This window comes from Sapajus apella, unplaced genomic scaffold, assembly GCF_009761245.1.
Source record: "Sapajus apella isolate SASKATOON/1434 unplaced genomic scaffold, GSC_monkey_1.0 scaffold9, whole genome shotgun sequence".
NCBI classification, from domain to species: Eukaryota; Metazoa; Chordata; class Mammalia; order Primates; family Cebidae; genus Sapajus; species Sapajus apella.
Genome location: NW_022436949.1, coordinates 34,188,802 through 34,215,749, shown reverse-complemented (window position 1 = coordinate 34,215,749; position 26,948 = coordinate 34,188,802).

Below are 26,948 nucleotides of genomic sequence, written 5' to 3'. Positions count from 1 at the left end.
TGTTGCCCAGGCTGGAGTGCAATGGCACAATCTCAGTTCACTGCAACGTCTGCCTCCTGGGTTGAAGTGATTCTCCTGCCTCAGCCTCCCAAGTAGCTGGGATTACAGGCATGAGCCACCATGCCTGGCTAATTTTGTATTTTTAGTAGAGATGGGTTTCTCCATGTTGGTCAGGCTGGTCTCAAACTCCCAACCTCAGGTGATCTGCCCGCCTCAGTCTCCCAAAGTGCTAGGATTACAGGCCTGAGCCACTGTGCCCGGCCTCTCATGTATTTTTCTTAAATGCAATATAAGGGTCCTTGTATACATTTTTGATTGCCTTTCTCTAACAGGTCATGATTACTTGACTAGATAAAGATTACAGGATGACAGCCCTCAACTTACAGTGTTTACTGCAGATAATTTCTACTGTATCAGTTAATGGGAGAAGTTTGGTGTCAAAATGTATTTTCCTTGTGAATTTATTTTTGTATTGCATGAAAATTTTATGGTTTTTATTTTTCATGTACTTCTCTTTTGCTTCTATTAATTATTGTATTAAGGACACTTATTGTGTGTATTTTAATTCTAGAGATGTCCTCTAATAATCTTAACTTTTTCCTCATGATTTCCATTTTATTTCTCTGGAATTTGAAATATTTACTGTGATATGTATTATATATGAATATATAACACATATATATAGAGAGATATCTATCAATAAAGTATAACCCTGAAGAAAACCTTGCTGCTCTCCAAAATTCCTATATTCTCATAGTGGTGAAGCAGGTCAAGGCGGAAAGATTCCGCCCATAACCCCAACATTTTCCATTTTTTAAATATGAGCGTTAGGGTGAAGGATAGTTACACATATTTCTTGACTTCAGCCTGGGAAGGCAAAGGTTAAACACTTTCCTGTATGCTCTGTTCTCCAGCACCATTTCTAGCACCTTCATGAAAACATTTTCCACCAGTTTTATCCATGCTTTAGCTTGCCCAGCCTCTCACAGATCACAGCATTTATTGTACAATAAAAGAGAAGTGTCTTAGAGTTGAGATTAGAAGAGAATGGAATCGAATTCAGACCATCATGTTCTAGAATCCCTATACACGTCTCAAAAGCTTTTAAGTATTTTCTTTCAATTTGATCTCTACATTATTTTAAAAAGAAATATCAAGGTTTATACACCTAATACAGAGAGGCTGGGGCTAGAAAATCTAGCATTTTCCCTAGATAGTAATGATAATAAAAAGAACCCAAGCCCCCAAAATCTTATTTTTCACTATGTTACTTCTGGCCAAGAGACATAATTTGGTTTCACTAGTTTCATATAATCCTCTATTCCTATAAAAATGCCATAATTTATTTTTGGAGGTTTGTTTAAAATTTATTTTATTTGCTTTTATTCCCATACTAGAAGAAATTGTTTAAACATCATATTAATTAATATATCTGTTACATCATGTATAAGAAAGAAATGAGGAATTAGCCTAATATAAATAATGTAATTTGCCAAAAATTTAAATAATTTATTTCATTTATCTGAATGCTTAATTAAGAGAATCAGTTTAGCAAGCTCTACTGCTAAGAATAGAATATAATTTATTTTCTGCTTATCCTATCTCCAAGTAACTTTTATCCAGAGAGGGTTAAATGAGATGGATGATCTTCTTTCATAAACAGAGAATCCTTTACAGTGGAAGAAAAAGTCTCAGTCCTTTTTAAGACAGCCTCACTTGCTCTGTTATCAAGCACAATATACATCTCATTTTGTAGTAGCAGACTTTTAAGCCCTAGTAACTGATGTATCAAAATGTAAGCCTGAAATGTTACAGTGCTGCCTTTATATGAATTAGATCCATTTTAGGACCAAATATCTAACACTGGAGAGAGAGAGAAAGATCCTATGTAATAGATTTGTCATTTTTATGCTCTAATTCAAAGCTATATGATTTTCTCTATCACTATCAATTATCTTTCAAAAGCTGTCAAACATGTTCTCCTGTACTTCCTATGCAGCCAGAAAATAGAAATAAGAAATGAGATTTCTAAAGGCAGATAAGTTATCAAAGCAGAGATGTCTTTGAATTAGATCATTCTTCCAGAACATAATGAATTTAAAATTCCCAGTAGAGTTTTGTCACGTGCATTTAGCAATACTTACTTGGGAAATATCAGACCTTGGGTACCAGTTAGCTTTTTCTTATAGTCCACACTTTATATCATAAACTTAATAGCAACTGAGAGGGGGCAGCTCAGTCAGTATCTGATAACACAGTGAGGAAGGATGTATATCTCTCCATGAGGTGAGCAGTTCTAGTGGCTATTCTTTCACGTTTTTCAAAAGTCATCATTTTCTAGGACATAGTTCAAGGCAGGGACTAAATGAGGCTTTTGAATCACAGAGGTAGCAACTATGTTTCAGAGGCTTTTCTATAAAGTTTGTAAATATCCAAATCATCAGCTCATTGGAAAAAGATTCTAAGTAGAGTGATTCAACAGAATACAGGGAAAGGATACAGAGGGCTCTTCAAACTTTCATAAATAGAAAACACATTTACCAATGCAGAGAGAATGAAGCTATGAGGATTATTTTATCTATTTTGCATTTCATATATTGTTCCCAGAGTGATTTAAGATCTCTTACTAGGGTGTATAAAAGGGAAAGATAAGAGTGCTATTTCAGAAAAAAAGTGGGAACAAAGTGGAATCAAGAAAGGGAAAAATATGTCATAATAACTCACAAGCCTACTGCAGATAAACCGTAATAACCCACAAGCCTACTGTAGATCTAAAAATAGATCTGAGTGATAAATAAAAAAAAGATTATGTTATGAAATTTACAATGTCCATGAGATGAAAATGAAACAACTGCTAAGTAGAAAAAACACCATACTTCACACTGAAATCAGACAGCAATTGCTCCTGAGGGTCCTTATGAAAGGATGTTGAGATGCAAATGAACCAAGCAAACCCAGAGTCCCACAATCTATTCTTAAGAGATGAGAATTTCTTTGTTTCAGAACCTTACATCTCTTGAGATAAAACACTATTATGAAATTTATTATTTAAAAAATTCTTATTTTTGTCTTAAAAATATATGTAACTTTCTAAAAATGTAGATTCATAGTTGAAATAAAATCAATATTGCTAAACACACTTTAGAGATTAATATTATATTACATTTCAAAAGCAAGGGTCACATATTACAGTAAAAGCAGAGGCTACTAATTTTTTTTACAATCATTTTTTTTTCTGTTAGAAATTCACCTTTAAAATTAGCCTTCTCTTTGGTTAAAGACATCTCTTGGTACCATAGATGTAGGCTCTGTTTTGTTAACATCTCCCCAGTTCTTGTCCTTTCCACAGAGCCAGCCCCACTGCCACCATTCAGGTTCCCATCATCTCTTGTGGGTCATTCCCCTAATTGCTCCTTGCTTTCTAGTTTTGCCATAAGCTTTGTTTCTCCTTAATCATGTCTTTTTTCCACTTCCAGGTTGATTATTCAACATTGCAAATATGTTTATGCAAATCCTCTATTCAGTATATTTTAGTGTTCCCATAGTGAATCACTTGCCACTTTATAATATGTTCCTTTCTTTCCTTACAGATGTATTTGGAACATTAACTTCAAACACTCAAGATACTTTCCTCTTTTTCAGTCCTGAACGACATGTTCTTCCCTAATTTTGTCATTCTTTTTTTTTTGCACATTTTGTTTTTGCACATCCTATTGTCACTGTTTTAAATGTCTTTCTTTACATTAGTTTTAGTATAAATGTCACCTTTTCTAAAATCCTTTCCTTGGCGTACTGGCTTAAGTTGACGGGGTGCTGTCTTATTCCCTTAATGTTTACTTTAGCCCTTATCTCTGTTAAAGCACCTTTTCTTCTCTGCTTCCCACAAGACTGTGAGCTTTCCAGGGATGGCAAGTATGTCTTTTGCTTGTTCTAACTCAACTTCTTATAGATTTTTTTTTTAAATGTGACCCAAAGATCCATCAACTTCTTACAGAAGATATAAAGTTAGTAAGTTTTGCTAGTGACAAAAACTATTGTCCTATACACAATTCCTCAGCTGGGATAGCCTGCATCATAAGGCTTAGTGCAGATATACGCATTTAATTCACACAATAACTGTGAGAGGTAAGTAGAAATGTTATTTTTAGTTGATAGAGTTTAAAAAATCTGACAAATGAGAGGTTAATCAACCTGTGAATCTAATACAGACACCCCAAAGATAAGGCTAAACAACTGTAGTGATTAAAAAATAAAAAAGTCTACATGAAAAAATATCATTCTTAAGCTCAAAAACCAAGATCTGAAAGAGGAATATGTTTTAACTAGTTTAGCAGAAAAGGATTAGATATGTTAATGAACAAAGAACCCATTCAAATCCATGCAAACAAGATGAAATCAAATTAAAAGAGGAACAAGAACAGGCAAGGCAGATACTAATGATATCATAAGTAACATTCCATCAATACACTGTAGCTGTTATTTAATACAGGCACTTTGCATGATAGCACTCCACTGTAAAAATGACCATGTAAGCTGAAGCTGTGCAAAGCAATCATAATTGATGGGGAAAATTACAATTGTTTCACGGCCTTTAATTTTTTGCCAATATGTTAATAAATCTCTTTAATGCATGAATGTAAAAAATAAAATTAGTAAAATTAGCATTTACTTAGTAAATTGTAATTTAAAAAATTAAAAATATTGAGAAGCAAAATATTTCATTTCTTCATAAAATACTGCCAGTACCTAGGACATTGCTTCCTTCTACCTCACATTGTTTAATTTTCAACAGAGTGTGCTTCTGTGCCTGGGCAAATTGTCATTCTCCATTCTAACATTTAATCAGCTCCTAGCATTTTATGCTTTGTGCTTTCAATGTTGTAAAATACCTCAGAGAGTTCCTATAACATGAGGTATTTTCCCAATGTTACTTCCTTCACGACATCTTCATTCTTTTTGTCACACCATTTTATTCATGTATATTAATAACTATCTCCTTTAACTGCCTTTACTTTATGATTCTAATTTCATTTTCATGGTTATTTCTTTTCACTTATTTGCTGCACCTTCATCTTTCTTGTTCAATTCCTTCTGTCACTCATCTATTTTTATAAAATGTCCCAGGGGTTTATCTCTGGGAGACAAGGAGGAGATCCAACTAAATGCATTGCTGTCTGTGTGGGAACTGAATAACAGGTGCACAGTAACCAGTCAGGGGCAGAATTTGAAAGAAGTAATGGGAATGGCCACTGATCATCATGTACATCTATTATTTATATAGATTTTTGTGCACTGAGGAGCTAGCAGAGAAGGTTTTATTTTGAGCTACTACCACAGTTAATATAATGTGGTAACTGAAATTGTAATTGTGTTTTGGTTGATGCTACTTAAACCATGGTCAATGAAATTACTGCACATCAGAACCATGCAAAACAAAAACTCTTATACTTACTGTCTACCGTACCTTCTGCGTCCTATTCACTAAATCTTCTCACAATGACAGTAAGCAGGTACTATTACTATTCTAACACCACAGATGAAGAAATTCAGCATAGAGATATGAAATAATTTGTCCAATGTTACATATTTATCTGTTATCAGGATTCAAATCCAGGATCTTTGGGAGGCTGCATTCTCAATCACAATCCCCTATTACCTTTGATATTCTAAATAAATGAACACATTAATATACTGGGTATGAGGTGTTCTGTCCTTTGTGATTTTACATTAGAGTTATATTATTAAATCCTCTGTGAAGAGACGAATTAGTTTTAAAACCTCATTACCTGATAATGTTAGAAACAAATGAATAAATCATGAATGCCCATTTTTCAAAAAGAGGCAAAATGTACCAAACAAAACTCTCTACAATGAGAAGATTAGTAATGAAACTTAGATTTAAATTAATGTCATTCACTCAATTTGATGTGAAATAACTGTATGCAAACCTTGTTTCCATTTCGTTTTTCAGTTTGTTTGATTTGTGAGATTCTAGGGAGCCGTGATGAGAGAAAAGAGATCAAGGATATCCTTTTAAGTTCTGATGAAACTGTGAATACTCTTCTAAAAAAATATACATACACTCAATATTCTGCATGTATTTAAGTAAAAGCATTGACTCTGAAACCTGAAGATTTCCTATGATATTTAGAACCTAGGTCCCAGTTTCTTAACAGATCAAAGGATTATTTGTTTCTCCTCCTACAATGTTTAGTGAATGTAGGCTGACTGAGTCTCCAACATGATATGATGTAATCATCTTATCACTAGGCTGCAGTATTTACCATGGAGGAGAGAATAGCATGAGTTAGCATGCACCACCTCTAAAATTTCCTTCAAAAGAGACTGTATAAGCACTATCACTTACACAGCACTTTGAGAAACAGAATTTTAAACCTTTGTACTTTTTTTTGTTTGTTTTACGTACTCCTTTCATTTTATATTGTGTCTTGTATTTGACTATTTCTACTCCACTAATGAGTCCATATTGATTGCCATCCATGTAGTTATGAAATCAACTAATGTTTATTGGGTACAAAATATGCTAGTCATATTTCCCAGGTGCTGAGGATACACCAATGAACAATTCATACAAAGGCTCTGTTCTCAAGAACCTCGTAAGTTGACAGGAGCATAAAATAAATACTAAATTTAGTTTATTAGTATATTCAAAAAATTGATTACAGGGTGATATATTACAGAGTTACTGTTTTGAAGAAGAGCTTACCTAGCATCTATAGTGTGATGGGTCCCCTGCCAGGTTACTTATTTGGCTATCCAAACCCTGAAGGTCAGGCAGTAAGCCAAGGCCATGATGCTCAGTCAAGGAGTAGGTATCCCTGAGAACCCAAAGGAATCTAACCAAGAAAAACAGTGCAGTAGCCAAAAAGGCAGAAAATTAGCTTAAAAGCAGCTTAGGGATGAGAGGAAGCCTAGATCTCTAGCGCTGTCCTGTTGCCATCCAAGAGTACTTCGTAAGTCTTAATAAACTCATCTCCTCACCAAGCTGAACTTGACCAAGTCATTCTTTGATCTCTCAGCTCCCTCCCAGTTGGGGAAGGACATTTTAAAAGTATGATTGCAAGTTTTTCTCATTACAATATCTTTTGAGGAAAAAGTAATTTAAAGACATAATATTTAGGATGAGATCTTTTCAGATAAGGGAAGAAATATTCCAGGCTGAGAGAACAGTAAATTGTCTCTGTAAAAAGTCTCCTAAGTTAAAGAGACCCTGAGATGAAGGATCCTATTTGTGCATTAGGGAAAACTTGCACGTGTTGGAATTAATTACAAGTGATAATAAAAGAAATTCTTAAAACTACATCAAACACCTTCAGGATTCTGGAACAGGAATAGAAAAGGACTGAATAACTGAAGGTAGTAAGTGGTTTACGAAATGGAATTGGAGTGTTATAAAGGATATTTGAAGCAATTGAAAGTAAGTGATTCATCTAAAATATCTCTATAATATATTTTATATATACCACTCTGACACCTTCTGAAGGATTGTAAAAAGGTGTATGGAAAACAGTAGTAATAGCACAAGGCTAATTTTAAAGTTCAGGCCAGAAATGATGGGGGTTTATGTTAAGGTGAAGGCAATGATAAGAGAAGGGTGCAGAAAGCTTCAAGACTGATTTTTGGACATCCCTACCTATCTAATTTGCAACAGAAGAGAAAAAAAAAAGCTTAGGTCAAGTTATTGACAAGTTACATTGATTTAAAATGCGTGTAGAGCCCAATCACTGATAATAACAAAACTTCAAAGTTTTATAATGAATGATTTTTCAGCTAAGCTCTGTATATGTGAAAATATCAAGAAATTTGAATATGTACATTAGGTGCCTACACACTTTGCTGAAATACTTTCTAAAGTTTTAGAGAACAATTTCACAGTATGAATTATTTTCATTTAATCAACTTCATGCTCAAGTTTTAGATATTATTGTGGTCTATTTAGAAATAATTTTTTCTGTGATTTTAGAGCACATTTCTTACTTTTGAAGCTACATAGTTTTCTAATATTTTTCTAAATTTCAAGTGACTCATACATTATTCTCTTATAGATTCTTTAACTGATTTGGTTTATATAATAGATCTCATTTTTTAGCAGTTATTTCTTCTTATCTAAAAGTCTTTCATATTTTAGTTGTGCATATTTGAATACTGTGATTTTAGATGGATTTTAAATATTTCAAAATCATAAACATGTCATTGTAAATTTCACCAAAATATGTCAATGCTAAGGTGCAAACTTATCTTCATCATATATAAACTAAATAAATGGCTCAGGAGAGAACTATCTGCCTAACAATTCAGTTCAGCAAATCTCAGAGGAGAATGTACCCTGACAGGCATTGTACCCGTTGCTGTGAAAGGCTCCCTGTGCCTGAGAGTCATTACCAGTCTTTAAAAATTGAATTTACATCATTAACATAGTAATGATCCTCATTTTATTTCTTAATAGTATGTTGATAGTCGACAGGTAGATCGACCTCGCAATTTTATTCTTTCAAATGTCATTTGTCATGCTCCCACCAGTGGCTATGAGTTTCAGTGATTTTCTTGACTCATACCGGTTGCTAAGTAACATGGAGAAGTACAGCTGCAGTTTCACTTTCTTCAAACTGCTGCTCCTAAATATGAATAAAACCACAGACATTCTATTTTTGTGTTCAGATCTCACTGCTTTCAAAGCTTCTGTGTCAGATACTCTGAAGCATAATGGTGAAGGCAGTAAAAATTACAGGCCAAATAGCACTTCTAAAAAATATTTGCTTCCTTTTTTTGTCTTCAGATGCAATAAGATTATTTATCTTCTACGTCTAAGAATCAATGAAAGTCCTATAATGGACAACATAAACTAAGAACAAAGAGGACTTATTACTTGACCTTGGGCAAATTATTAATTTCTCAATAATACTATCTGTGTTTCTTCATCTGTAGTATATGAAGTGGCTAAATTTCATGATTGCTCTTCCCCTTCCAGTTGAGCGATTCTATGACGTAGTTGTGCAAAATATCACTAAACCACCAAATGAAATTATTTCTAAAAAAAATTTAAAAAATTTTCTTTTTTTTTTTTTTTTTTTTTTGAGTCAGAGTTTTGTTCTTGTCACCCAGGCTGGAGTGCAATGGCCCACAATCTTGGTTCATCACAACCTCTGCCTCCTGGGTTCAAGCAATTCTCCTGCCTCGGCCTCCCTAGTAGCTGGTATTACAGGAGTCCACCACCACTCCTGGCTAATTTTTATATTTTTAGTAGAATTGGGTTTTCACGATGTTGGCCAGACTGGTCTTGAACTCTTGTCCTCAGGTAATCTGTCCACCTCGGCCTCCCAAAGTGCTGGCATTGCAGGCATGAGCCAACACGCCTGGCCAAAAATTGTCTTATTATTTGTATTTCATCTCTACTTAGCTTACACAGAATATAGACTAAAGATATTTAAAAGAAAATTCTACTTCTAGTCACTTTATAGTTCATTGCACTGTCTATGGACAAGTGAAAATATTCACATAATGATAATGTGAAGTAATGACCCTATAGCAATGTTCTAAGTCATTTCTCTCTACAACATCTACATTAAGTCCATTCCTCAGTTCAGCTCACTTCTTTGTGAATAAGCAAGATTGTATATTACCTTGCCTTCTGTCTCTCTGAATTTCAAGTTCCTGATTCCTTTAGTAAGGAAGGGCTCTCTTGGTGCGAAGAGTTCAGGTAGAGTATGTAGAGTTTTTCAAATAGAAGGTGTACCTTTGTCCATTATGACTATGAATGCAAGTCTGTCTTTCTTCTTGGGCTGTGACTTCCTGCAGAGAGAGTGTTTTATGCATTTCATTTTTACGTTTATAGGACTTAGCAAAGTTTCTGGTGTTTTGCAGTTATTAAATATGTCCTTTTAACCCACAAAAGTAAAAATGTCTTAGAAAATTTTATATATCCTTTGGCTAGTGGGAATATAGTTAGCAAATTACTTTGTTTTGGTACAAAATTTCATGGAATATGTATCTCCAGGTTCTGTATCCTCAAAAACAAGCTAAGAATTAACTTTTGATTTGTTTCCATAGGATATATCTTTATTTAATTATAAGGGAAAGTGTAGACAGAAAACAAGCAATGAATTATCTGAGACTCATTGACCTTCTGTTTTACTATTGTACTCACACATGTGTGGTACTGGGAGTAACTGGAAAGGAGTTACTCCTTTACTTCAGAAGAATTTTTATATTAACTACAATATTTATAAAATATAGTTTAGTATAGAATTAATTTATTTCAAGAATGCTTTGATTTATCATTAAAGAGAATGTCTAACAGCACCTTCTTTCCAAGTAGCACTGTTGGAAAGTTATATGGATTATATATATATATTTATATATATATATATATTTATTATATATATATATATTTTAAATGTGTGTCTGTAAAATAATCTCTGTAGAACTAAAGAAAAGAACTAGCATCATATAAGACTTAAAGAATTTATATTTTTTAAAAATAATATGAAGAGTTTACTAGCAAAATACTCATTCTTGATTTCTACCTTAAACTCATCAAATAAAATGTTTGTGACGCGTGCTGCATCCTGCGCTGCACAAGGGTTCAAAGACCTAAGAGGGAACGGTGAGAGATAAAGAAAAACACAACGACAGACATAGAGAAAAGCGGGGCTACGCGGTCCGGGAAAGTGAAAGTATCAGTTTCTCCGTCCCCATCCTGCCTCAAAGTACTTTATTTTATGTTCACAAAACAAATAGCAGAGGGAGGGTGCAGTTATCCAGAACGTGGTTATAGTTCTCATACTTCAGTTAACGTACCTCAGGTAACAACTGTCTTGCAGCAAGGTCGGTAAAAGCTGGTCATCTTCCGCTAGGTGGGACGCTCTTCTCCAAGACAAACACCTTCCGCTGTTAGGTTTCGCTTCTCTTGGAATTCAGCCAAAGTTCACAGCAGCCTTGCTTATGCCCCCAGAGCGGGTGGGCTCTTCTGGCCCTCCACAAATGTTAAGTAGAGAAGTAAAAGAGAAATAATGTAGATATTTTATCACAGAAAATGAATAAAGACAAACCCTGCTTTCTCAGTACTCCAAATAGGCTCAGTTCCCCCAAAATTTAAACTAAATTTAAAAGACTTAAAGAGATTATATCCATCTTTCTTGCTTTCTTTATCAAATATGTTGTAATTTTGAATATTAAGATGTAGGTTTTCAACTTTGTTTTAGATAATGGTTCTCTCTACTCAGTAACATTTTATTTGAATGAAGATTCCCCCAAAAATGTGTTTTCTTGAAATATTGATTATTTTATCTCATAAGTGGCTGGTTATTTTGAAATGTATTAATAATTTATCTACAGTATTTTTATTTTTTTTCTTTTTACAATTTAACACTTCCTGTATTTTTTAAGTATAAGCATAGTATCATGGAAGAATGTGTATAAAATACATTATACAATACAGTGTATACTTATAATTTTATGGTCTAACGGTAAGGAAACTTTTATATCATGAAGGCCAATTTGGATGAACTGAAAGAAAGAAACAAGAAAAGGGAAGGGGTGGAAAAAGGGAAGGAAGGGGGGAAGGAAGAAAGGAAAGAAGAAAGAAAAAGAGAGGAGACAAAGGAGAGACAAAGAAAGATGAGAAAAAGAGAAATATGAAAGATTCCTCTTTTTGGGTTTTTTTGTTGTTGTTTTCTATTTTTAGTACTAACGTGTATATGAAGCAAACTAAGTGTAGTATCTTGGGCATAGCACTTACCCTACATAGCGCTTAAGCTAAGACTCTTAACTCAGGAGAAAGACACATTGATTAATATGCTGGCAAGGTTGTCTCTCAAATACTATATCAGTTTGGTTTTACACATATCCCAGTTGCTTTCCCAGTAGAACCAGCAACACAGTTTTGTACACTATTCTAGCCTGATTTGGACTTGTCCCTGAGTCTTAGCTGGTATGTAGGCTAAGGATGACTACTTAGGATGACTTTGACTGAGACCATATAATTCTGCTTCACATGGTTCCTCTTCCTTAAGAAAATGAGTATGAACATGTTTCAATGGTAAATCCAAAGGAACAAGTGGAAATGACAAAAAACTTTTTCATCTTTCTGACTGCATTGCAAGTTTGTTAATATTCTGTTTCCCAAATGAAGTCACACGGAGAAAACTGAGTGGACGTGAACTACAGGCTGGTAAGAAAAAGAGTATGGCTACAGAAACACCATAAGCTGTTCCAGCAATGAAGCCTCTTACACTTTTCAGAATGTGGAGGGAGGGCTGTTCCACTGAAAAAGAAATATAATAGGGATCAAGGGATCAACACACTCATATTTATTGGAATACAACCAAACATCTATTTTTCTTTTCTTTGATTTCTTTTCTTTGATGAACAATGCCCTAAATTTGACATAAGACACCTGGAAGTGTTGTGAGTTCAATTTTCATTTTATTCCAGCCACCCATAAAATTAAAAACTGATTTTATTCAGAAAAGTTGTCTTGTAGCTATAAGATACATTCACTCAGGATAGAGCTAGATCTAGAAGCTGTTTTCTTTTCTTGTCAACCCTTATCTTGATCTGGGAAATAAAAGTTGGGAAAATGAAAGCCAATTGAGAACTGCAAAACCTCCTGGCACAAAGGACTCCCTTCAACCTTCTGCCCTAAGACACTTGATCAAACTTTACTGTGGCTTCTAGCAGCCTAAGGCCATGTCCTTGAGATGACCCAACCCTGCTCCACCCCTGAAGTTTCTGCCTGAGAAGTTCAAGGCTTCCAAAAGAAATCAGTTTGTTTCAGTCCAAAAAAGGTAATAGGCCTCTGACTTCCCTATCTGGAAGTATTTGCTTTGAAAAAAAACCTACCGTTTTAAATCTTTCTCTGTCCCTTAGAGATATTTATATATTTCATACAATCAAGGAATGTCTTCTTCAAAAACTTGGAAGCTATTTGTTTGAAATGTAATCTTAAGGAACAATAAGACCTCTATCTCTTAGTTTCTGTGAGAGGGCAGAGGTTTAACTTCAGCAAGCACTGGGTAGCAAACATGACCTAATTGCATCCCCTAATGTTCATCAATACCTTTTTTTTTTTTTTTTTTGGAGACAGAGTTTCCTTCTTGTTACCCAGGCTGGAGTGCAATGGCGCGATCTCGGCTCACCGCAACCTCCACCTCCTGGGTTCAAGCAATTCTCCTGCCTCAGCCTCCTGAGTAGCTGGGACTACAGGCACGTGCCACCATGCCCAGCTAATTTTTTGTAGTTTTAGTAGAGACGGGGTTTCACCATGTTGACCAGGATGGTCTCGATCTCTTGACCTCGTGATCCACCCGCCTCGGCCTCCCAAAGTGCTGGGATTACAGGCTTGAGCCACCGTGCCCGGCCTCATCAATACCTTTCGTTTAATACAGTCTATTGTTTAAATGGTCTCACATCTGTTTTTTTTTTTTTTTTTTTTTTGACAGAGCTGAGTTTGGGTTCCCTGAGACCCCTCCGCCACTACAGTAGTCATGAATAGAATCTGTCTATGGCTCTTAACTAGCGTTCAGATTTGTTTCACGTTGCCAGAGCCTGAAGGCAATGATCTAATTAAGGATGGGGCCTTTCTGCCCAAAGGTTTAGTTAAGACTCTAAAATTTTAATTTCTTTTTATATCTGCTGCCAATTTCTAACAGTCTCTGGATCCTTTCTCATTTGTTTGATTTACACTTTATTTATACGAATTTATAATACATATACTTATTTATATTCTGTTTCCAGTAGTTTAAATATCTGTAATCTTTGCAAATTTAGTTTCATTGTTTCTATTCTTTCTAATTCTCTTTTATGAATACTTGTTTTTTTGTACATTTTGCCTGTTGTGTGCCTGTGTTTCTGATTCCTGTTTGTTGGAAAGCTATTTATGAAAATACTTAATGACTGAATTGAGGATGCTTTTCTCCAGAACTATTTACATTTTTTCGTTGATGGCATGCCTAGGTCTTGGCAAAGATTCTTTGCTCAACCAAAATTTCGTCAGGCTTCTAAACCTTCTCATAGGCTCACCTGTATATTTCCTTGTAAACTCCAGTTTTAGATAAAATAAAAAATCTTTCACCCTTCTTACCCAATCAAAATTTCTCATGTCTCACAATTGGTATGATCACCTAGCTTGCTTTGAGCAGGAAATATTTAGGTTAGTCCAGCCAGAATTCTCCCCAGAATTGATGTTTTCTTTTAGTAGTTTTCTATCCATTAACCCTCCTAGTCCTTGGCTATGAATAAATCCCCACTAGTCCCTGCTGTATTCAGAATAGAGACCAGTTCTGTGCTGGAGTATTTGTTTTTTTATTGCAATAGCCCTGAATAAAATTTGTCTTTGCCACTTTGACATCAACTTGCCTCTGTTTTGACAGTCAATGTTAAATTAAAATATTTAACATTCAGTTTTTAAAGTGCAAATGCCAAATACTCAAGCCTGAAATCCATGTGTCAGCTAATCACTGGTCATGAATTCTTATGGATTAATATTTTTCAACTTCCAGCCAGAGCCAAGATTGAGACAAGTTTTCTGCTGAAACTACCGCTAAATATGTATTTTTTTACTTTACTTTTCCATGTAAGTTTTTCTAAGTTCCAATTCTGTGCACTATGATTTATAATTAGGCCTACTGTGTGGATGCAATATGTTTCTTGCATTACACATCCATGAACCAAAGCGTAGATAACCCAAGAGGACCCAATATCTTTTGAACTCAGCACTGTCAAAGCAAATGATGTGAGGCCATTTAAAACTAATAATGCGTAGATAACCTGAGAGTATCCAATATCCTCAATTCTCATTTCTTGATATTCATGATCACAGTTTTTACTGACTTCAGAAATAAATTTCGTTATTTTATTTAAAGCACTATTCACCATTTTAATATTTCATTTTCTCTAGCACCATTAGGGCTTTGCAGCAAGAATCCTTCAATACTTTTAGCCTATAGAAAAGCCAGAAATTAAACTTTTTTTGGTTCACTTTTATATAGTATTTGTGCTGATTAATGTATTGGCCCCTTCTATTAGAATATTGAAATTATTGCACTCTTTAAAAATATCTTCTATTAATTCTTTGATAATTAATTCTTTCTTTTTACTCTCTTTTCTGTTTCTGAAACTCCTATTATTCAGATATTGGATCATGAATTGATTCTGTAATTTATTTAAACTTTCTCTTCTAATTTTTGTTTATATTTATTTCTTCTACTCTATTTTAGTAATGATATTCTTTTGAATTTTTTAGGAGTCCATCTTATTCTTTGCACTTTTCTTTTTATAATATTATTTTTACTGAATCATATAACCTGCAATTTTTATTTTACCTTTGAAGATATTAATTAGGGCTTCTAAATTTTTTCAAAGAATAATCTAAATTCTTATTAAGTTTCTTTTCATCTGTTTATTGTAGATTCTGTATGTCATGTTAAACATCTGCCTGTAACTTCTGGTTATTCTTGCTTGCTTGTTTCTAAGAGTAAGGTATTAGAGAGCTACTGGGAAGTTTTTTTATTATTCCTGCTGAACACACTTATTAGAGTTGTTTGCAGTTGTGTGTGCATGTTTTTGTGCAATCTTATATTTGTTGAAAGTCTATATGTGTAAGTTACTTGACATTTTAATTTGTTGTTTTTCTGTGGGATATACAGTAATTTGTATCTAGAAGTTTCAAAGTCGTCTACTAAGATTCATCAACTGATTGTAATGATTTTCTGGAATATTCCTGACTAGCAGATTCTTTAGGTCGTTTGTCCTTATCAGAATCCTCAGAGTAATGTGTTGTAATCTTATTTCTGGAAAGCATAAGATATGCCCCAGCATCCTGGGAAAAATATGTGTGAAGACTTATCAATCAAAGACATCTAGTTTATGCTGCAGTAAAAATGATCCCAATGTCTACATGATTTATACAAATTTTCATTTTCTCTTATGTTACTTGTTTTTGAAGGATCACTACATCTTCTTTCCACATCATCTTTACCCTAGAGCCCAAGCAAGGGATCTAACATTCTATGGCAAAGCTTTCAATTGTCTTGCTCAGAAGTTAAACATCTCATTTTCCTTCACATTTTATAGATCCAATCAGGTAACACGACCATCCCGTTTCTTATGGTCAGGGAAGAGTAATCCTTTTCTAGAGAGAGGTAGAAAATTTATGCCATTAATGAAGTAATCTACTATGAAAGAGGGCTGTTGATCTTACTTTCTGTCTGTAGATTTTTGTTACTTGTTCTCTTACCTGCACCATTTCCTGTTTTCTATGAGTGTGGAGCCATTCTTAGTTACCTTCTGGAAAGAACTAACCATTCTTCTCCCTGGGTTGTGTTAGGATGGTTTCTCAGCTGCTCAGGCTATGGATCATGACTCATGTCCATATGTTCTGTGAAGTTCTTAGGATCAATTTTGATACTACTTGGGGTACCAGAAATGGTTATTTTCTGAGTTTTGATATACAAACAGTGACAATGAGAAACTAAAATATATACCAGATGATGGATTAAATCAAATTTTTTGTTAAAAAATATGTTATTTAATACTATATTTATTAAAAATTGAAGGTAGCATAATGACAATGATAAAACATGGGACTTAAGTATAGAAAACATATCTAGACAATTGATAAAAGAAGAATGAAAGAGATAACACAATCTATTAACGTAACTGTGCATCTTATTACCTTCCACCACTTTCATTGAAAGGGTTTTAGGTCATAGAAATAAAAAAGAAATATCATAATTCATGATGATATAAGGACAATTTATATCAGTAAAATCTAAATGAAAGTAATGACTGTGTTGGAAGTTCTAAACTGTTTAGCTTAGATTGAGGTAAAGGTGAAGAATCGAGCTTTCAATTTATATGTGAGGAGGAAGAAGCAAAGATGACAGAAAAATATCCCTGATGAGGCATAGTATAGCTGAGGTACAAGGGTGGGAGGGCTCTAACTCATTGAAGAAGCTGAGTACTAGATGCATGGGCAACTTCAGGAACATTCCCTAATCAGCAGCCTTATCTAGCAAAGTTTTGTAATTCAATAAAATGAAAGACTGAATCTAACCATTGCCACTCACTCATCCCGACACTGAAAAAATGCACTTAACTTTGCTAATTTTAAAATTTATTGATCAGAAAACAAAGATGGTTGTGTCTCTGTATTAGGACATAAGTAATGAGTATATTGTATCTTTTACATATTTTTGGTATTGTTCCTTGACACATAATTAGAATTTAATAAAGTTTCTATGATAAATTATCAGTATATCAAATAAATTGTATTTTAAATATAGTATTGACTTGAGAAGAATATAATTAAAATGTTGAATCATTCAATATAAAAAATAAAAGTATGTTTATGGAAGGTATAGACGAAAGAAGAAAAGTGATAGCAAAATCTATTTTCTATCTGTACATCTTAGTCTTCCTTTCTTGCTACTTCCATTGAAAAGTTTTTTGAATAAAAAGACACAGGCTTCCGTTTGCTAAAATTTCTGAGATAAAGGCAGAGCTGGAGAAATAACATAACAGTTCTAGCATCAGTTCTAGGCTTTCTGGGCACCATAACAAAATACCATAATCTGGGTAGCTTAAGCAACATACATTTATTTTCTTACAGCTGTGGAGGCTAGAAGTCTAAGATCGGGGTGTCAGCATGGTCGGTTTCTGGTGGCGTCTTTCTTCCTGGCTTGCAGGTGGCAGCCATCTTTCTCCCTGTGTCCTAAATGGAGGAGAAAGAAAGAAAGAGGGAGTCCTCTGGAATCTTTTCTTTTAAGGACACTAATCCCATCTCATCAGGGCTCTGCTCTTGTGACCTAACTACTACCTAGTTACTTCCTAACTATCTTCAAATACAATCACAATAAGTGTGAGGGCTTGAAGATGTAACATAAGCATTCATCCCATAATAGGATCCGAAATGTCTGTCATCCTACTGGTGATAATGTCAATTTCTATGGCTAGTCAAAGAAATTCTCCAGATGTAAATAGTTTAATTTAAATTTTACAAGCTCATATAGAGTTATTTTTTCAATCTAGACTCTGACATAATAATATATATTTTTTCCAGAAATTATTAATAGTATTTTCATGACTTATTTATTGAAGTATTTTATAAAGAAGAAATAGAAATCTATAATTTTTCTTTCAATAGTGCAAAATTTAAATTTTAAGTTCCATTTTATGATTAAAAATGTGGGTCATTGTCTACAAAAGTTTGAATTTTTTTCAATAATATATTTATTATATCCCTGAAATTTGAAGGTCCACATGAAAATAGAAATGAAGAGAATGTGTGTTTAAATTATGTTAGTTAGTGTTTACTGAAATACCTGATATCTAACAGGCAATAAGAACATTTTAGCGATGAAAGTTGAAATTGTTGTAACTGGGAGATAAACATCAGGGAGTTCATTATAGGATGTTCTTGAGTGCTAAGAAACATATCCTAAATAACAGTAAAAACTTCTAAGGCAACAAATGTGTACATGAGCATTGAATTTTGTCCTCAGTTTATCTCCACCCCTCACAGTTGGTGTTTCTCCAAAAAAGTAAGTAGGCATTATATGTAGTCATAATTGTTGTAGTCTTAGAAGATATCATCTGTCCCTAAATATATATATGACCCTGAAAAGTTTCTTGCCATTTAGAAATCTTTTTGGCCATTTTGAAGATAAAGAAAGGTGACAAACTTTCATAATTCTTCAGATTAGAAAAATCACATTTGTAAGTCATATGAAATTATCCATGTGAAAATTATAATAATTAGAACCTGAACTATCTCATGGTCAATTCAAAATTAGCATGGGAATGTCCAACTATAGATTCTCTCCCCAAACCTGCTATTCATGCTGCATGCCAAACTCAATAAATGGGTCCAAATTGTGTCCATTTTTTTCAGATCAAAACTCACAAGGTCTTTATGAAGTTGTAATTTTCTTTCATGTCCTCTATTTAATTCCTTGGCAAGTGTATTTAGCCCAAATCACAAAATAATTTCCTAACATTAAAAATTCTCAATACAATTACTATTCCCATCTTCATCAATTCCTTGCCAGGATGTTGCAGTAGAGTTTATATCTGTTTCTCTCCTTGCGTTTTTGCCCATTTTTAGTCTAATTTTCATAAGATAGGTAGTGTCATCCTTTCAAGACAGTAATGTAAATGCTAGGTTCAAAATCCTCTGATTTCTCATTACAATTAGAATAAAATTTTCAAACTAGGAAATCACATAAAATGTATATAATTGGCCAGGCACAGTGACTTATGCTTGTAATCTCATCATTTTGGGAGACCGAGGCAGGCGGATCACAATGTTAGGAGTTTGACGCCAGCCTGGCCACCATGGTGAAACCCCGTCTCTACTGAAAATACAAAGATCAGCTGGGTGTGGTGGTGGGCATCTGTAATCCCAGCTACTTAGGAGGCTAAGGCAGGAGAATAGTTTGAACCCGGGAGGGAGAGGTTGCAGTGAGTCAAGACTGCACCATTGCACTCCAGCCTGGGTGACAGAGTGAGACTCCATCTCAAAAGAAAAAAAAAAATGTATATAATCTCATCTGTCATTTATTCTCCAATTTAATCTCCTCTTTACTGACTGCGTGGCAATAACATGTCAAATACACCCTGTCTTATGTCCTTTGAACATCCTCTTTAATCCTCAAATCATGTATTCATATGACTTGCTTACTTGCATGATTTGCATCTCTATTTTAAATTTCATCTTCTCAATAAAGACTTCCTTGGCTCTGTTACTTAAGTTAGCAATTCCTTATACCGGATCTGATTTCTCTGCTATTTTGTATATATTATTTATTGCTGCATAAGATTGTGATATATGTAATTGTTTATAAACATATTGTTTTTCTGTGTAACATGAATACTAGCTCCATGAAGAGAGAGACTTTGTTGTTGCCAATTCTACCTTTGTTCTCTAGGATAGCACCTGTTGGATAGTAAACCCTTAATAGTTTCGTTAAAGTTTTCTATCAAATAACTTTAACTTTTATTACATTACCCAGATATGTAATAGAAGGCTCAAATTTGGAAGTGTGTGCTTTATATTTTACTGGGCATTGATTAACATGATAGCCTTTAATCTCTTGATTACTCTTCCTATAAAAGAAAGATTAAATCTGAGTCATCTCTAGCACACAAAGGAAAACTCTAGTAGACTCACAAGATGTCAAAATTTCTACAAATGATATAGTGTGTAAAGAGCAAATACAAATTTAAAATAAGAGGTTTAATTCTCCCTGCTGAAAGTAAGGGGAAAACATTCCCTTCTCTTCTTTTTCTTGGAAATTTTACCTTGAAAAATTTGAAATTGTATTTTGAAAAAGTATTTTCTCCTTTGAACTATATAAAGTCATTCACTGCATAATGACAACTCAGCCAACAGGCTGCAAATATGACACTGATCCCATAACATTATGAAGCTGAAAAGTCACTATTACCTACAGACATTATAGCTGTTGTAAAGTTGTAGCACAGTGCATTCCTCACATTTGTGGTGATGCTAGTGTAAATAAACCTTCTGAGCTTCCAATTATATAAAATATAGTACATTCAATTATGTACAGTACATCATGCTTGATAATAATAAACTGTTACTGGTTTATATATTTACTATACTTTTCTCATTATTTTAAATTGCACTCCTTAGACTTATTTAAAAAATGACTGTAATACAGCCTCAAGCAGGTCTTTCAGGAGATATTCCAGAAGAAGACATTGTTACCATAAGACATGGCAGGTCCATGTGTGTTATTGCCCCTGAAAACCTTCTGGTGGGACAAGATATGGAGGTGGAAGACAGTGATATTGATAATCCTGAGCCTGTGTAGGCCTAAGCTAAGGTGTTTGTCTTTGCCTTAGTTTTTAACAACAACGGAAAAAGCTTAGAAAGTTTAAAAAAAAATTAAGAAATAAAAAATAGGAAAAAGTTTGCAGAATAAAAATTTTTGTACAGTTACACGATGTGTTTGTGTTTTAAGCTAACATGTTATTACAAGAGTCAAAAGTCAAAGGTTCAAAAGTTTGTAAAGCAAAAACATTACAGCAAGGTAAGGTTAATTTATTATTGAAGAGAGAAAAATACTTTCAGTGTATATAGTGTTGCCTAAATATGTGGTAGTTATAAAGTCTGTAGTAGTGTAGAGTAAAATATTTATAATAAATTTAGTGTAGCCTTAAGTGTGCAGTGTTTATAAAGTCTACAGGCATATACAATAATATTCCAGGCATTTCCATTCACTAACCACTTATTCACATACCCAGAGCAATTCCATTTATGGTATGTACCATACATATGTGTACCATTTTAATCTTTTGTACCGTATTTTCATTGTATCTTGTCTGTTTAGATATGTTAGAAACACAAATAATTACTATTTGTTACAATTGAGCACAGCAACATGGTTATAAAGTTTTGTAGCCTAGAAGCAATAGACTGTACCATAACCCTAGGTATGCAATAGACGATACCATCTAGGTTTATTAAGTACACTCTGTGATGTTTGCACAATGACTTGATTCTCACCAATGTGCTTGGTCTTAGCAAATCATTTAGATTATAAAAATTTCTAGGCTGGGCACAATGACTCACTCCTGTAATCCCAGCACTTGGGGAGGCCCAGGCGGGCAGACGACCTGAGGTCAGAAGTTTGAGACCAGCCTGGCCAACATGGCAAAACACCATCTCTTCTAAAAATACAAAAATTTGCTAGGTGTGGTATTTGGTGCCTGTAATCCCACCTACTGGAATAATCTCTTCAACCAGGGAGGCAGAGATTTAAGTGAGCCAAGATCACACAACTGCACTCTAGCCTGGGCGACAGCAAGACTCCATATCAAAAACATAAAAAAACCAATTATATATATTATATATGATGTTTATATATAATAAATATAATATATATATACTAAAACTTTTATCATGAAAAGAATTTTAAAATAGAATTTTTATCACTTTTTTTCTGCTCAGATTTTTAAAGAATTCTCATCTTTGTTGAATTAAAAGTTTATTTTATTGTTTAATTATTTAGAAAAATATCTCATAGGTGTTATATTCTCTGGCTCTCACATATTAAAGGACATCATGTGCTTTATTCTTTGAAGAAAATTGGATGAAATTTTGAATGTTCTCTTTGCAGGATAGAATTTTTGTACTATTCACAAAGTCACAATTACTCTATATCCTGCTCCGTCTGTATTTTTATTTGTTTACCTAAAATTGGAATATACTTCTTACAAAGTTTGATAAGTCTATTTTAATTTCTATCAATTTAACAAATGTTTTGCTTAAAAAAATTCTCTTTAACATAACCATTACATTGACATTGCATAAATTTACCATCAGAAGTTTATTTATATGTGCAGAAAATCTGAAGAAGTAATTGAAGTTTTATTTTTCAAAATGTTTTACATATGTATAAAGGTTTTTGTTAATGTCCTAAATTGCTAGGACTTATCTCTTCATAAATAATTAAAATCATCTCAGAAACACCTATGATTCAATGTGCTTGATCTTACTATCAGTGCCTTCTTACTAAGACAAGGGAAACTCACATCTTAAATGTTAAGCAATATATCTGAACTGAAGTAGCAATTTTACCTCATTTTAGCAAAAAATTATTCCCTTAATAATGATATTAACCTTAATCTACCAAACAGACATGATGTGAATTCCAATTAATTATCATCAAATTCTTGAGAGGCACGTTCATTGTGATAAAATATGATAAATCACTATAGAATTTTAATTTATAAAATAATCTGCATCATATTAAAATATATTATGAAATAAATGTATTTCTAGAAAATATTTCGAAAGCTACTCTTCATATTGAAATTAGAACATGCAGAAAATACATAACTATTTGGAGTTTTTTCAATAATCATCAGGCCATAGAAATGTGTTTTTCAGTATGTTCAGCTCAGTAAGAATGGGCGGCCAGGTGCAGTGGCTTGTGCCTGTAATCTCAGCACTTTGGGAGGCCAAGACAGGCAGACCATGAAGTCAGGAGTTTGAGACCAGCCTGGCCAACATGATGAAACCCCATCTCTACTAAAAAACTACAAAAATTAGCCAGCAGGAGTGGTGACACATACCTGTAATCCCAGCTACTTGGGAGGTTGGGGCAGGAGAGTTGCTTGAACCTGGGAGGTGGAGGTTGCAGTAAGCTGAGATCGTGCCATTGCACTCCAGCCTGGGAAACAAGAACAAAATTATGTCTCCCATAATAATAATAATAATAATAAAGAATGCGCAATAGTTATATCAGCAGGAAATGAAGTCAGGAAGACATTCAGCTTAAAACTAATCCTAAAGTTCGCATAGAACCACAAAAGACCCACAATAGCTGAAGCCATCTAACAATGACAAAGCTGGAGGCATCATATTGCCTGACTTCAAATTGTACTACAACGCATAGTAACCAAAATAGCATGGTACTGGCATAATGTTAAACACATAGAACAAGAGAACACTATAGAGAACCCAGAAATAAATTTACTCGTTTACTGTCAACTCATTGTCAACAAAGTCTCCAAGAACATACATTGAGGAAATGAAAATATCTTCAATAAATACTCCTGGGAAAACTGAATAATTCTATTTTGAAATAGGAAAATACGTAAATAGACATTTCTCAACAGAAGATATACAAATGCGAATAGGCATATAAAAAGGTGCTCAACATTACTGATCATCAGAAAAATGAAAATCAAAATTACAGTGAGATATCAACTCACCCCAGCTAAAAATGGCTTTCATCCCAAAGACAGGCAATAACAAATACTGGTGAGAATGTGGAGAAAAGGGAACTATTGTTCACTGTTGCTGGGAATGTAAATTACCACAACCACTATGGAGAACAGTTCAGAGGTTCCTCAAAATCTAAAAATAGAGCTATCATGTGATTCAGCAATCCCGCTGATGAGTATGTATCCCCTGTGAAAAAACATGTACTCTCATATTTGTTATAGCATGGTTTATAAGATCCAATATTTGGAAGCAAACTATCCATCAACATATGAATGGATAAAGAAAATTTGGTACATAAACACAATGGAGTGCTATTCAGCCATAAAAGAGATGAGATCCTGACATTTGCAACAGCATGGATGGAACTGGAGATCATCAAGTTAAGTGAAACAAGTAAGATAAACATTACATGTTCTCACTTATTTGCAGGATCTAAAAATCAAAATAATTGAATTCATGGACATAGAGAGTAGAAGGACTCTGATTAGTGGCTGGGAAGGGCATTGGGGGTGTATATTAAAGAAATATATGTTTGAAACATTGTTCTGTCACCTAAAAATTTATTTCTATCAATTTTTTAATCATAGAAAAGGTTGCCAAATATATGGCTTGAGTAAACATCTGAATAATTTATTTTGTAACACATTTTCATATAACAAGAAAAACCTCTTCATTTATAAATATGTGCTGCTTATCATCTCAAGAAATATGCACTGATGTCCCCAGAAAACTGGTAATTTTTACCCAATTTCAGGAGGTTTACAGAATCTGTATAAACCATTTGTGAACTATTTTCCATGCGATGGGTATTCAGGACCTATGTTATTGACAGAGTTTGAGACCCATATGTGAACAACTAATTTAAGTCAAGGCGTGTCCCATTATCCTCTCCAGTAGCAATGCCAGGCCAAATGTAAGACCCTATGCCTTAACACCAGTTTCTTTTAAATTTACTGAACTGGCATCCATCTTTTATGGACACTATCTAGAGAAAAATAATAACTGGTGCATTAACCTGTATAATCTATAACATGCTTTCACATACAAACTTTCATTTTATACAAAATTTTGAGTTACAAATTATTTTTTTAGCAGACCAGGAAATGGTGGCTTGAAATGTAACAGAACTCTCAAGGAAACTAGCAAATAGACTAGTAAATTCGATCTTAAATTCTGACAACTATTCTAGTGGATCCCAAATGCCAATGTGTTGATCTATACTTGATCATACAAAGATTTTACCCACCACGGTAAAAAAGGAACAGTGGGCAGAATTAAACAGAGGTTTCATAAAGCTAGAGGTACCTGCTCTCAAAATTGTCCTCTATGTTAAGAGGTTGCCTTTTTTACTTTTATAAAATTATACATAGTTTCCATTATTAATGATATTTATAGTAAGGCATATGTACATAAGATTTATGTCTGTGCATGTGCATGTATGTGCATAAAATTCACTTAACATTAGTGGCAAAATAACATGACAATAAGAAAGTACATTAATGGCAAAGTAAAACGTCGCCAACCCTAAACCTGAGTCTTGGTTTGTTTTCTAGCATACAGAGTTCCAAATCCTAAGTAACGTCTTCCATGGCACAGATGCCTAAAATTCATTCACTTAACATCAGCCTAATTGGATTATTGCCAAATCTCCTTTTTTCTCTTTTCCTCACAAAATCTCATGCAAATTTTTGACTTAGCCTAAACTTAAGATGTATAATTGCATTAATATTATTTACCCAATACCTCATTAAATCCAATCGAAACCTGAAGCAAATTTGAATTGATGATTCAATTTTTATTATTAATAATTATTGATCTTAAATTTTAAGTAATAAAAAGCAACTTTAAAATAAATCTTGCTAATCAATGTCATCTCAGATATTAATTTCACTTTCTATTGCTCACTTCAGGCAATTTTTGGCTCAATGTAACTAATTATTTTCAGATGTTTTTTATTCTTCCACTTTGCTCACAGCCAGGAATTCTTATATCCATATCTACTGTCAGTAAAATAAAATCACATTTTTTTTTATTTTTAATCATCTGTTCAGAAAATATTCACAACTAAGAATATAGAGATGATAAATTCTTTTCAAAATATATTCAATAATTTTGGGCTGTTTTCCAATACTTGACTTTTGAGGAACATTTTCAAAAGTACTCTTATATTAGAAGTCTGCTTATATTAAATCAATAAATATTGAGTATTAGTCACATAAGCCAACTCGTAAGCTTTCTTTCTGGTACAGTTGCATTGGCCTGTTTTCTTGTTTGTGTTTCCTCAGCTACTTACATCTTAATGCAAGAGTAATCAAGCTCACTTTTGTAGTAATCACATACTCATGCAATAAAGTCCAGGAAAAGCAGTGCTTTTATTTTAAAAGATGTCTTCAATCTAGTAAAATGATATAGTCAAAATGGACTAACATGCGTTTTTTAAAAAGCGCAATTCTGCTTTACTTTGAATTAAGGAACTCTTGCTATGTTTTTTCTTTTTCTTTCTTTCTTTTTTTTTTTGTAGAACTTAAACATGCACTTTTAATTTCAACATTATGAAACTTATCCTTGATGCAAGAATTGGTAAGCAATATGCAAGTTAAAAATAGATGTAATTTGAATAGAAGAGCTTAGAAACTCCGTTACCAAACAAAGCAAAACAGGAGAAGGCAATTTGATAGATAAGACGGTTGTTTTCACTGAAGTATTTTATTGACACCTCCAAACCAAATTTGAATATATAATTTCTATCTCTGCATTTTATAGGGCATGAAGTGTACATGAATGGACTGGAAATGACTATGCCAAGAGAACCTTCTATGTCCTCTGTGTAAAGTATCTTTGGCAAAACTTAAATAAAACACTGACTTGTTACACTGTTACTTTAACCAAAGTTAATTACACTTGGAAAGAGTAGTTCAAAAGGAGCAGCAGACTCTTTTTTTTTTAATTTTATTTGTTATTGCATTTTAGGTTTTGGGGTACATGTGAAGGACATGCAAGATTGTTGCATAGGTACACATGTGGCAGTGTGATTTGCTGCCTTCCTCCCCTTCACCTATATCTGGCATTTCTCCCCATGCTATCTCTCCCCAACTCCCCACCCCTCACTGTCCCCTATTTCCCCCCAACAAACCCCAGTGTGTAGTGCTCCCCTCCCTGTGTCCATGTGTTC